The sequence below is a fragment of the Carcharodon carcharias genome, chromosome 8 (assembly GCF_017639515.1).
Source record: "Carcharodon carcharias isolate sCarCar2 chromosome 8, sCarCar2.pri, whole genome shotgun sequence".
NCBI classification, from domain to species: domain Eukaryota; kingdom Metazoa; phylum Chordata; class Chondrichthyes; order Lamniformes; family Lamnidae; genus Carcharodon; species Carcharodon carcharias.
In genome coordinates this window covers 50,455,929-50,470,704 of record NC_054474.1, presented here as the reverse complement: position 1 = coordinate 50,470,704, position 14,776 = coordinate 50,455,929, and positions in this window count along the sequence as shown.

Here is a 14,776-nt window from a genome sequence, read left to right as displayed (position 1 = left end):
ATTCTGACCTCTCTGTGCACTCTCACTTAAGGTAAGTGAGGACCAGAAATGCCACAAATTTTCGTTCTCCATATATCTTAACTCCAATTGATACATCTCACAAATCATCCTAGTTGCATTCTCAGCTTTAAAATTGTTAAGTGATAATTAAGTACAGAGGTAAAGAAACATAAAGGATGATTAAAGCATTGGTAAAAGTCAAAGAATATCATCAAAAAGAGTGAAATTTACTCCTGTGAGCCAATGTAAATCAGTGGTCTACATGCTGTCCCTTCATGACATAGACAGTCCTATCCTCTGGCTCACAGTGAACAACCTATGAGAGATCTACTAGTCCTGTAAACCTAGTTTTATGAAGGCAGTAAGAGAATGTTTAGGTTCATTTTGAAAATGATTCCCATGTAATTGAAGCAGTCTGGGATAGTTAGTGGCATAGGAAGCACATTCATTCCATTTACAAAGTTCTGGCATTTGAAAATGGCAGCGAAAGAGCAGCTGCTCCTTCAGTGCTGAAAGCAATGATGTAATTTTTACATGGGTCTAGTAAATGGGTTTCTAGAACTCCAGCCTGAATCAGAAGGAGGTTACTTTCATCTGCAACTCAGGGTCCTAGGCCAGGTGCAAGATACTATGTGCAATTTTCAAGCACAAGTACAAAGCTCTGTAACGTGCAGTGAGTGGACTAACCAGCAGTCCTTAAGGGAATGCTGAAGGCAGTTCCAAAGATGTTTTTCGGGGAGAAGGTTGATGGGGGTTTGTGGGCTAGGGGAAGTGAGGATGTTACTGTCACTGGGTATGTAACTCCTCACCCTCACTATTTCTGCCTACCTCTGGCTCAGCTTCCTCAAAGAACCACTGGATTCAATTACCCATTTGCTGAGCTGCTAACTAATGCTCACTGAATGTTGGACAGCTGGACATTCTAATGAGACTCGAACCCTTCCACTGAAAGATTTAGGTAGATGCAGTACCAACTTCACCTCTGTTTGACGTCTGTTTAAAATCGCTCCATGCAACTCTATTCAACTGGAACTGGTGAAATGTGATTCACTACAAAGTGAGTCACTCTGAGAGAATGTTATCATTCTCATCTTGATGTAATTTAACAGTGCATTACTTTACACCAGATGGTGATGGTTGGAATTCACTGCAAAGCCATCTTAAATCTATAGTATATAAATTTCAAGCCAAAAAGAAACTGAGACAGTATTGCACTAGAAGTGGAAACAAGTTGCTAAAATAATTTTATGTAAAGGAATGAAAGAAACAATGTTGTTTTTGTTTTAAGAATGCAGTAATCATTTTATCATCATCATTACATTCCTAAATTGAGCAAATACTGAAGAACATTTGAACAGTGTCGAACTATCTTTAAGTGTAGGTGCATTGAAATTCAATAGAAAAACAAAGTAAGCACAAGCACATTGTTATCAAACATATGCCGATGTACATTGTGAGAGAAAATGCAAATTACACTTTCTCAAATACATCTAGGTATTTCTATCTATGTGCAGCATCCATCACTTGTTATCAAATTAATATTGTTAATGTAAAGTTAAAGTTTGTTAAATTCCCAGTAAGAATTCCTGGACATTATAGCATTCAGTAGATTGGAAACAATCAATACAACTTAGACTAAAATGCCAACAGAATATGGCAGGATTATCCTCTTTGGGATAAAAACAGAAATGTTGAAATACTCAGCAGCATCTGATTTTCACCCACTGGGTGCAGAACCAATGGGAGCCCTGCATCACTTTTCTCCTGGAGGCCCAGCGCTATTACATTCCAATCAGGCATTCACATTGGCAGCATTGGGTCTCCCATCTGATTAAGCCCCCAGTAGGGTGAAAATCCTGCCAGTGGGGCCTTCACCAGGCATTGCTGGTGGATCCCTGGAGAGTGGTGAGTGTGTGTGGGATAGGGGTCATGGAGAGCGAGTCACTGGCAAGGGGGGAGGGGGTTTGGAGCAAGGAGGGGTTGGTTTCCTGTAGGGGCCCCCACTTCCCGATTCTAGTTCCCTTGATTGGGCACAGAGTGCCTTTGAATGAGGGATCTCCCTAGTAGCCGCTAGCAAACCCAACCCTGGATGGTTGAATACCAATAATGGGTGGGATGAAGGCATTAAATGCCCTTTAAGTCATCCTCTTGGTCTGTTCAGACTGGCTCAATTAGATAATATAATGTCCTTATATATTGCATCACTGTGTACAAGAATGCTAAGCAGTTATCTGAATTGGCTGACTGTCATCTATTATCTCTACTTATCCCACCATTTATCATCCTTTTCTGCTGACGTCATTCGGATTTCCTTGACAGGATTAATGAGGCAAACATGAGTGCCAATTATCTTTGTCACATCCCACAGAAGCTGACTATACATAAGATCAGATACAACTTATCCCATCAGCATAGCTCCTTCCTGTCCCAGAGTCAGTGTTCCTCTTTCCAACACAAGCCCTTTTAACCATATATTAACTCTCATGATCTTTCTGTTTCTATGCCACTTTGCATGTGGCTTGGGCAGTAATCCAAAGATTATTACCCTCGAGATCCTGCTTTTTAATTAAGCTTATAACACCTGATACTTTCTCAGCAGCACCTCCTCCTGCTCCTACTTATCTTGTTACTTCCAATTATGGGAACTAAATTTTCCCCTTTCCTTTCTAAATGCTTCTCCATTTGCCTCAAAATATCCCTTACCCATCATCAAGAAGGCACACACTCTTTGGGACCCTTGGTTCCTCTCCTCGGACAGCCTTCTAAGCCATGGGGCCTTGGTCTGCATTGTGGCTGTTCTCGTCACAGTCTTTCTCCTTGTCCTCACAGGTAGTGAGTACATTGTACCTGTTGGCCAAGACCAATATCGGTGGGACCTCCATCTCAACCTCTATGTCCTTGCTACCCTGAACCCTGAGAGTCAAATCCTCTCTTTTTTGAACCTGTGCTTTCCTCTGGAATGTAACTGTATTCTGGATAAAATTATTTAGAAATTCCACTCCCTGCTTTTTGTTTTGGAGTATCTCTTTGAGTTGGAGTGATTGCAGGCAGAAACATTTCCTGCAGAAGTGAAAATTTGGAATAGTCTTGCTATCCAGTAACTCCCATGTATTTTGGTTATGCCATTGCTAGTCGTTTTTACTTACTTGTTTGTTGATAATCTGAATTAAAATTAGGCAGATTACGTTATTAAAAGAAAAACAAATTAATTACTTTTTATACATCCAATTTACTCCCCCTCAGAGCTCCTCATCTGGCCATCACCAACAAGGCACAAGTCAGGAGTGTGATGGAATACCCTCCATTTGTCCAGATGAATGCAGCTCCTGGATTCTGTCCAGGACAAGCCGTGATCAGCAGGGCCAGGGAGATGGAGGCACAGGGAGTGGGAGCCTGGATTCAGTGTTTTAAATAGTGTTTCTTGCTGTCCAGTCTCAGCAGCTAGAGCTTCAGGCCTGAAAGACTGGTTCAAAAAAAAATCAGAACTGTCAACCTGAGAGTTCTGATTTTTTTTAAAGCCAGTCTTTCAGGTCAATTTCACTGAGTTGCTGCACTGCTGCACCCGATCTTCAGGTAGCTTTGTTGTTCTGTTTTTTTTTTGAAAGCCCGCCAGAAAACCATGAGGTTGCCCGAAAGTTGGAAGCAGCAGCGCAGCAACTGAGGGTGTTCTTGGTTGAAAAATGGTAGGTGAAATTTCTGTAATTTTAGAGCCAATTGGATGCTGTATGTTGGGGGTGGAGGCTGCATGGTATGGGTGGGGTTGGGATGGTTGGAGGGGGGTGTGGGTTTGGGGAGGGGGTTGAGGAGTCACTTTTAAGGTTTAGTACCACAAAATTAAAATACTGTACATCTCTCAAAATTCTCAGCAGAATTTAAACCAGCATATAAATAGCAGTCTAAATTTTCATTATGTCCTAAAGTAAACACAATTCTGATGACATGCTGTGTGGGTGCACCAGAGGCTTGAGAATCTTGGGCCTCATCAAAATAAGTCTAAGACAAGAAACTGGGAGTGATGTAAAACAGGGTGTTGACTCACTATTGCCCATTTTATTACTGGTGCAAAGTTAGGAATTAAATCCCTATTTGTCACTAAGTTATTTCTTAAAGAAAGGTTTTACGAATCTCTGCTCCATCCTAGGTTTACCCCAGCCTGCAACATCCTGTTTGAAATCTAGCCATGGGACTAAAATTTCTCCAGGAGGATGATTCCCAATCATCCATTGTAACGTTGGCAAAACACTCAATTCAAATCCCTGAGAAACAGCATAAAAGGCTTTTACCATACAGGGCCATTATGGAAATTCCATTCGATGACTTGGCGATATTCTTATGCCTCTAAAAATGATTCGTCTTGGGATTTTTCTGTCATACCTTTTTTTTTAGCTGTTGGAGTTTCTTAATTATTAATTACATTTCTCCACTTAAATTGCCAGTTTCTCTCACACCTCACAATTAGAATTTAAAAATATATAATTTGCACATTTATTTAATACAAATGTAATGCAACATCATATGGAACCTGTTGAGAGGCTGTAAATTCACAGTGTACTACACAATTCTACGATAGTGGGTTGGTGTCAGAGAAGTCAGAATGGTAGGGTTGTATTAGCTACAGAGTTAAATTGTTTTTTTAAATGTAGAGATTTCTTTGTAACCACTTCCTAGCATCAGTTGATTGCTCTGTGGTTAATTATCCTTCTCGTTCTTTTTTAATAGCTCAGTCAATGGAGCAACCACGCTGCTAAAGTTTGGTATAAACTTCCGGTAAAATCCACTTATGCCCAGAAATCTCAAAACTTCTCGTTTTGTTGTAGGCATGGGGAAATTCACAATGGTTTTTACTTTCACATCTCCCAGAGTCACCTTACCATGTCCAAAGATATGGCCTAGATATGTAACTTCTGCTTTTGCAAACACACTCTTAGCCAAGTTCACCACCAAATTAGCTTCTTGTGGTCAATCGAACATTTCTTTCAGATGTTGTAAATACACCTCCCGGGTTTGACTGAAAACTATCAAGTTGTCAATATAAACAGCATAATTGCTCAGCCTCGCAATTACTTTGTCAGTCTTCAAAATGTTGCTGGTGCATTTTTAATACTAAATGGCATAATTTTAAACTGACATAGTCCATCTAGCGTCACAAAAGCCGATATTTCCTTTGCTCTCTCCTATAACGGTACTAGTCAATATCTTCTCAGCAAGTCAATCTTTGTGATAAACTTTGATTGTTTCATTTCCTCAATGCAATCTTCCAACTATAGAATAGGATATGAATCTGCCTTTGTCACTGCATTCACTTTTCGATAATCCACACACAGTCTTTGTGTTCCATCCGGCTTCGATATCATCACTCCAATAACTGGCTCCATGATATCATTTTGAAGCATAAATTCAATTTCGCTCTGTACTTGTGATAATTATGATGGACTTAATCTATAAGGATGTTGCCTTATCAAAACAGAATCCTCCACATTTACATCATGGGCAGGATTTTACGTCATGCGGGCGGGCGCGCGCCAGAGCCAATCGAGCATAAAATAGCACACGATGACATCGGGCGAACGTCCCGACGTGACAATTCGGTCAGCAGGCTTAGTGAGAGTGGGTGGGCATGCCCGCCAACAATTAAGGAGCCTATTAAGGCCCTTAAGCAATTAATTAAAAGAAATTTTTCACTCTCCGTCCAAACTTACAGTTAGTGGATGGGCGAATCGGCCAGATGGCCTTTGGATTTTTTATGAAACCTGATCCATGGGCAGGATGAGGTTTCCAACAGTAAGTAAATAAAAAGTAAAAATGTTTAGACGTCATTTTTAATATGTTCCCAATCTTGTGACTGAATCATATGTGAGGTCATATTTCTCGCAATTTAAAAATATTTATTTATGTTCCTACAAATTTTTAGCTCCCTGAGGAAGCTCCCTGCCTTCAGGGAGATTTTAGTGCGCGCTCCCCTGCCTGTGTGCAGACTTCACGCTTGCCCTCCTCCAGCCCCCACCCCGGCAGCGGTGAGCTTCTCAGTGTGCTTTTCCCGCCGGCTGGCTGTTAATTGCTTAACTGTTAACGGTCGGGGGCCAATTGCAGGTGGCAGGCCATTTTGTAGCCACTCCTGGGCCTGCCGGCCCGATGACCAGAAAATCCCGCCCCACGTGTACCTAAATTTGTCCTCCCACAAATAGCTTGCATGACTACAATAACTATTCCAAATCACTTTGACGCTTGTCTGGAAGGTAACTCATATTGCATTTAAATTTTTAAGTACTCCCTCATTATCCAATTTAATTAGGGGAAAATCAATTTCAGAATCCTTCATTTCTACCTCTTTCTTCTTTTCTATCACCACTAATACCTCCTTTTGGTCATCTTCCCTGTCAAAGTACTCTTTAAGCATATTTATAATAAAAACCCTCTGCTTCTTTCTTCTATCTGGAGTACTTATTAAATAATTTACTTCACTTAGTTTCTTTTCAATTCTGTAAGGTCCACTAAACCTTGCCTTTAACGGATCACGCAGTCCTGGTAATAAAACTAACACTTTTCACCCAGCAACAAAACCAAGAGCTTTGGCTCCCTTATCTGCTTTTTGCCTTCATCATCTGCTGCAAAATCTTTAAATGTCCCTTAGCTACAGTCAGTCACATGCGCTGATCAATCTTTCCCTTAAGTTTGTTACATAATCCAGGAGAGTAGTTTCCGAATTTTGACCCACTAATTTCTCCTGAATCAGTTTCAGTGGTCCCCTTACCTCATGACCACAGACTAATTCAAAAGGACTAAATCCTGTCGATGGATTAGGAACATCCCTAATAGCAAATAGCAAGAATGGAATTCCCCTATCTCAATCCTGTGAATAGTCTTGAGCAAAAGCTCTCCTCATAGTTTTTAAAGTTTGATGCCATCTTACCAAAGCACCATGTGATTCAGGACGATAGGCTGTTGACATAAAGTGTTTTATCCCCAAACTGTTCATTACTTCCTTAAACAGCTGTGACATGAAATTTAAACCTTAATCTAATTGTATTTCTTCTGGTAGACCAAATCTGGTAAAGAATTTAGTCAGCTCTTCCGCAATTCTCTCTGCTGTAATATTTCGCAAAGGTATCACTTCCGGAAATCTTGTAGATGCATCCATTATTGTCAGTAAGTACTGATTTTCCACTTTTAGTCTGAGGGAGGGGCCCTACACAATCAATCAGGACCCTAGTAAAAGGTTCCTTAAATGCTTAAATCAGAATTAAAAATGCTGGTTTAATCACTGCTTAAGGTTTTCCTGTCAACTGACATGTGTGAAATATTCTGTGCAATTTGACTACATCTCTATGCAATCCAGGCCAATAGAAATGTTTTTGTATTTTTGCCTGAGCCTTCTCAATTCCTAAAGGTTCCCCTATTAGAATTTCATGAGCTACTCTCAGTATCTCATTTTTGTACCCAGATGAGAAAACTATCTGATGCACTTCCATCCATTTTTCATCTGCTGAAACATGTGATGGCCTCTGCTTCCTCATTAGCACATTGCCTTTAAGGTAATAACATTCTGAAATACATTCTGCCTCTGTTTCTGAGTAAGCTGTCTGATGTAACTGCTTTATTCATGGATCTTTTTTGTTGTAACTCTACCAACTTCTTTGAGCTAAACACTTTAGCTTCATTCTCCTTCATGCTCTCTCCCTGAACAATTTTATATGTAGTATCAGCTAATTGAATATCAGCATCTTTCCCCTGCCTTCTAAATTCCTCCTCTTCCTGTTTTAACCGGTGAGTTTGTGAGCTCATTACTACACAACCTAGAAACATTCCTGGAGATTCTTTCTGCAACACCTCTTTTGAATGGACCTCAATAGGCTGCTCGACTACACTAGGCATCAGAAACTGCTGTGACCCAGCTATATCATTACCTAATATAAATTGAACTCCTGCAATGGGCCATTTTTCCACGACCCCAACAATCATCTCACCTGTTTTCTACTTACTCTTTAAATTTACCTTCCACAATGGAATACTTTTTGTTTCTCCATGAATTCCCTTTATTATCACTTTTTCCTGCAATAATCCCTCTGAACAACAAATATCACTATCCATAACATCAAGGATTGACTAGCCCCTGTATCTCTTAAAATTTTAATGTCTTTATCTGCTCCACCCTGAACATTCACATACAAAACCTTTAAACATTTCTGAAACCTGTCCTACAGTATTTCCTTGGGTAAACTGTGAACACATTCCCACTTCTTCACCTGTCACTGATTCTTCTTGCTTTACCTGTACACAAACCACTGGTTTTTCCTGTGCCTGGATATCAGAACCCACAGTACTCTTACTTTCAGAACTTTTCTGCATTGCAATTACTGCAACAGATAACCTCCAATGCATTGGCCTGAATTTCATGCTTGGCATGCACGCCAAGTTGGTGGGAGCAGAAGTGGATGTGGATGTGGAATCCGCTCCAAGCTGCAGTTGTGTTGCAAATATGATTTCACTCTGGATGGCCAACTGACATCTGGCCACTGTGAAACACATCTTTTAAATGGTTGGAAGGGGCCAGGCAGGGGCCTGTCGGGCGCCAGGTCCAATGGCGACCTAGCGAATGCTTTAAAACAGGCAAAGTCAGCTCCCTGAAGGCTGCCAGGGGAGAATCTTTAGAGTTGGTCCAGAGACTGGAACAATGGCCTCACAAGTGGCAGGAAACGTCGGGCGGGAGGGCAATTTGGGTGGGCACTCAGCCCCCTGTTTCTCAGACGAGTGCCTCTTGGAGGAGGTCAGTGTTAGGCAGGATGCTCTCAAACGCAGGCATGGCAGGAGGAGGCCAACGCAATAGACCAAAAAAGCCTGAGAGGAGGTGGCAGCTGAGGTCAGCAACCACGAAGTTGCGAGGAGCACATGGGTGCAATACCACAAAAGGTTCAACGACCTGCAGTGCTCAGCAAGGATGAGTACCGAGTTGGCATGGATCAGTGTGGAGAAGCTTAAAGGCCTGGCCATCCCCCCGTGGAGCTCAGGTGTGTTAGAGTCTGAGTGCCAACTGTCACTGATTCCAGAGCTGACCAAGGGGGTGAGCCCAGGCTGCTTGGCCTGAGTGCCTTGCGGGTCAAGGGCACAATTTGGATGTGCCCCACAAGGTGTTCCTCAGGTGGGGCTGGCCAGGCTGCAATGGCACTGCAGGTAGAGAGTGGACTAATCAATGCTCCTCTGTCCTTTCAGGAGAAGGGCAGCCATAACACCATCGATAGGTGAAGAACAGGCAGAAGCCCCCCAAATCATCTGATCTTGACGAGGAATGAAATGGATGCATTGGAGCTGGAGAGCCACACCCATGTTGCTCAGCCGGTCGTGGAAAGGCAGGGCTCTCTGATGAACGTAAGAGTGCAGTGCACAGAGGTGAGAGTTTCAGATTGTGCAAACATTCTTGTGTAGTCTTATCATTAATGGAGCCCCCATTGATCACTGATAGATAATGACACAATGATGCAGATCTCCATTGTCTCACCAGGGCGCCTGGCATGCACAGTAACAGTGTGATGGCTTAAATTTATGACATGTCATTATTTTACCTTAGATTCGCCAGCACTTACTCGAACGCAGGATCCCGAAGAGCCACCCTTGACACCAGAGGACCATGGGGCTTTAGATGCACCTGCGCCACATCCCTTCTCTGAACCAGGCACCAGCGCAGATACCAGCACCTTGGTGGACATTAGATCGTCCACTAGAATGTCAGTGCACAGCCATGAGGGCACTTCAGACTCGCTTGAGGAGCAGGCAAAGGCAGACAGTGCTTAGTGGGCCGGCAGTCAGAGGACTGCTGGAGACCTGGACCATGCTGAACCAAAGGCAGATGATGAGCTTCTGGAGAAGTCCATTAAGTGGCAGTTGCTGGATGTCCTACGGGACGTGTGGGAGGATCTGGCGGAGATCCATGAGGGTATGCATACCATAGTCTCTGTTGCGGAGGAGTCCATGCGAAGCATGAGCACTACATTGACTCTCATGGCTGAACACACTACCGCCTCAATTGAGAGAGTGGCGACTCTCATGGATAGGCAACTACACGGACAGAATGAGGGGTTCCTGGGGTTGCGCTCGGAGCTGCAAGCCCTCACACAGGCAATGGCCTCAGGTATTCCGTGCCAGTGTGGGGGATGGATGAGGCACCCAGTATCCCAGCTAGGTGCCCGTCCATCAATGGTGAGCAGGGAGATCCAGTGGTGCACAAGCTGCCTGTCGTCTTGGCGGGCTTCTCAGGGCGCTCTGGATGATGGCAGCAACTCCTCTGCCCCTCTGCCAGTGATTGTGAGATCTGATGAGGCTGCGATGACTGCGGAGAAGCCCACCGTGGCACTGGGCACTCCCTCCCAGGCGGGGCCAGTACAGGCTCCATTAGCCAGAGGATGACCACCAAGGTCATCAAGGCCAACAGGACAGCAGAATCAGCAGGCTGCCTCCAATGCCAGTGCCAGTGATAGAGGGGTGGGGGGTGTGAAGGGGAGGGAGGTAACAAGACGTAGCATTCACAATTGTAAGTTAAAGCACCATGAGCACAAAAGGGACTGCTCATGGGTGATCTTCTGTTCTGTCATGTTTTGATAATATTTTTACTGGTGTGGCCATTAACACCATATATAATTGTTCATTTGATGTGAGTGTCAAAATGATATGGTTTTTGCTTTTGTCTTAATGGCCTGGTTATGCTTCATTTACTTTGTAGGTGCAGGGCACACCAGTATCTAATGCCTGACGTGGTGGCTTGAAACTTTATTGCACAGGCACTGAGTGGACTTTGGGTTCAAAGGAAAGGGTCATTTCAAACATCCGGGATGGAGGTGACACCCCTGGCATGAGGTAGGAGATCGTTGGCATCCTAGTTGAAGGAGAGTTGGATCAATGCATCCCTGATGTCCCTGCCTCCCTGAAGATTACAGAGGTCTGCCTCCATGCCCATGGCATTCTCCTCACTGTGCTCCTCTTCTGACTCACCACTGGATGCATTCTCTGTGGCCTGTAGAGCTGTCTTAAGCTCCTCTTCCTCCAATGGGTCCCCATTTGCCATAGCCTGATTGTGGAGAGCACAGCATGCAACCACTATCAGTGACACCCGCTCTAGGGGGTATTGTAGTGCACCCCCTGAACGGTCCAGGCATTGGGAAACGCATCTTCAGAAGACCTATGGTCCTCTCTATCACCGCCTTTGTGGAGGCACGACTCCTATTATAACGTGCTCTGCCTCTGTTCTTGGATGGCAGAGAGGCGCCATAAGCCACCTTTTCAACGGATAGCCCTTATCACCCAGCAGCCATCCATCCAGTCAGGCTGGAGCACTGAATAGCCTCAGCACCTGAGAGTCTCTGAGGATGTAAGCTTCATGGGAGGTACCAGGATATCTTGCACAGACTTGCAGAATCTGTGTCTTGTGGTCACAACCTATCTGGACGTTCATCGAGTGGAAGCCCTTCCTGTTGATGAAGCCACCCAGCTGACCTGCTGGCGCCTTGATGGCCACACGTATGCAGTCAATTGCACCCTGGATGCAGGGGAATCCAGCAATCGATGCAAACCATGTGGCTCGCTCAGCCTGGCTGGCCTCGTCCATTCAGAAATGAATGAATGTTATTACCCGCTTGAACAGAGCATCAGTCAACAACTTGAAGCAACTGTGCACAGCTGATTGGGACAGTCCACAAACCCTGGAAAGAAGCAGAGGCATAGAAGTTGAGGACCCCTGTGAACTTCAGAGCCACTGGCATGGGGTATTGACCCACACAGTTGAAGGTGATCTCAGGCCCAATCATCTGACAAATGGAGGTCACAGTCTCCCTGGAGAGGCAAAGCCTCCTTCGGCATTGCACCTTGGACACGTTGAGATAGTCGCTTCGCTGCCTGTAAACCCTGGCAGCAGGTTCGTGGCATCTTTTGGGGCCCCTTACGCCTTGGACCACCTGCTGGCCCTGCGCCCCTTGTGCCTTTGCCTCTCCTCCCACAGGTCACTCCCCTGGAAACTGCATAGGGACACCTGGCCTCCTCTCCCTTCTGCCCCTCTCTTCCTCAGAGGAGGAGCTACCACCGGCGGAGAGCACGAACCCCATTACTAGGGTAACAGAAAGCTGTCTGATACCAGGAAGGGTCCACATGGTCAAAATTCTCCGGGGCCATTGGGTCCTAAAATGAAGCTAGAAATACTAAGACTGAAACTCAGAACAGAGATGAAGCTGTCAAGTTCAAATAAGCAACCACCAGCAAACTATCTCCTAAACTCCTCACTACTCACAATGGCAATGCTGCTGACCCTTTTTATCCTGCCCTTGGATGAGTTTTCATTAAAGGTGGGCTGCCTGCCTACCCATTTTGCCTGTGCAACGAGCATGAAATTGCGCAGGCAACGTAAAATCGCGAACAATTGTCTTTTTAGTGGCCTTAAGTGGTCTTTTAACTGTTGGCTCCAACACCCATGCACACCTGCCAACCTGAAGATTTCTCTAGTGTGCAATGACATCGGGATGCTAGCCCGACATCATCTTGTGCTATTTCATGTCCGTTCGGGTCGGGCGTGTGTCTGTCCATGAAGTGTAAAATTCTGCCCATTGACTTTGTGGGCCTAACCTTATTACAATGAAAATACCTCAGTTTTCGAGTGTCACTCCTACTTTTAGCACCTTCTTTTCTGGTCAGAGAAGAAACTTCCTTCGAAATTCCAACTGCACCATCTCTTCCCTGACTACCTACCTTCCTTTCACCTTCATGCTTTCTATCCCTCTCAGATTTAAAAAGGTGGTGAACAAAAGGTTTAGATCTATGAACTAACTCAAATCATCAGCTATCTTTGCTGCTTGTTTTACCATTTTAACCCTCTGCTCCTCCACATGAGTTCTCGCTACCGAAGGAATTGAATCTTTAAATTCGTCCAAAAGAACTGCTTCTCTAAGAGCTGCACATATTGTCTCTACCTTTAATGCCCATCTCCGCTGGTCAAAATTACTTCGTCTTACTCTCTCAAACTCAGTATAAGTTTCACCAGGCTGTTTCATTATATTCCTTAATTTCTGTCTGTACACCTCAGGAACCAATTCATATGCATTCAAAATAGTCTTTATTACGGCATCACAATCCACCGATACTTCTTCTGACAGTGAAGCTTAAACCTCATGAGCTCTACCTACCAACCTAGATTGTAAAAGCAATGTCCAGATTTCTTGTGGCTATTTCATCTGCTTAGCTATCTTCTCAAATGAAATAAAGAATGCCTCTACATCCCTTTCCTCAAACTTCAGAAGAGCTTGTACAAATTTAAACATCTCCCCACTGGGCTTTAGATTGGAAGTGGTCATTTCATCCTTAGAACCTCCCTCAGCCTCTGAGATCTCTTTTTTAACTTCTAGCTTTTTAAGCTGATATTCTCTCTCCTTCTCCTCTCTTGCTAACCTTGCCAGTGCCAATTCCCTTTCCTGTTTTCTTTCTCTCTCCTGCTTTTCTGATTGCTGCCTTTGAAATACCCTTTCTCTTTCCTTTTCGTCTGCCTCTAACCTTTCCCATTCCCATGTTTTCATTTCCTTTGTTTGTTCATGTTCCAGCTTCTTCATTTGTAACTGAAGTCACACTACCTCCAGCTGTGACTCACTAGTTTCAGGTATCCCTTCCAACTTCAAATGCTGTGCTATCACTTCAATTATGTCTGCTTTCTTTGCTCATATAGTTAACCTCAACTGCAGCTTATCCACCAATTCTGCTAACTTATCTTTAGATACTTTTTGTAAACCAGAGTCATGTCTTCTACTCTCAGAAAAGTTTTGGCCACGATAAAACCATTTTTGCAGTCTCACCACTTTAAAATCCCTCAACACCAACTCCTGAGATAAATGCTTCTTCTCACACTCATAGCCTTAAGATTCACCCACTCCAAACTAATCAAGGAATTTCAAATATCCCGCAAAGAACCCCCAATTTTGTTATGACATGGAAGATGATGTGTGCCAGGTGGACCAAATCCACAAGGGAAACTTGGCTACGTTATCAAAACAGTTTTGCAATTTGTATTTATTATGAGAAGATGGGTTCATTGAATTCAGAATTAAGAGCTTTAGAGATTTTAAAAATTAACTTAAAATATTTATTAACAAAAGATTTCAAGCACATACATAAGATTACAGTTACTTAACACTATAACAAATCCTAAAATTTGGAATTAACCTAACTTCCCAACTACACACCCCCTTTAAGGAAACAGTCCAAAATAAATTTTAAATTTAAAAAGCAAGCCAGCAAGTTACCACAGCACCAAGTCAGCAGTGGGATTCCAAAAGCTTTTCTCCAACTTTAGTTATTGGACACAGCAGACTTTTACAAACATGGCTGGAGGCTTCCCCAAGGCTGTTTCACACACTCCTGTTAGATCCTACATGGCCCCCTCCAACATAGCCTTTCATTCCTTTTTATATGTTTCCCTTTCTTTAATCTGTAAATTCATTTGGTTTTTCTACCCTGTGAGATTACTGATAAAATAGGATCCAATTACACCTCTTGTATGAAATAATTATATTGAATAATATCATGCATCCAGGCAGAATAAAGTTTTCTTCTACTTCTACGCCTTGAAAAAGATCTCCTGCAATTTATTGGGGTTGCAATTATTGAATCTTTCCCCCAAATCTGAATTTACGGTCGCCATACTGAAAATATGGTGCAATGTGTAGAATATGTTAATGAGGGCTGAGGCAGTCGCTGAAATCAGCGTATCATCTGCATAGTGTTATAAATAACTAATGGGATGTTCTCCTGTCAA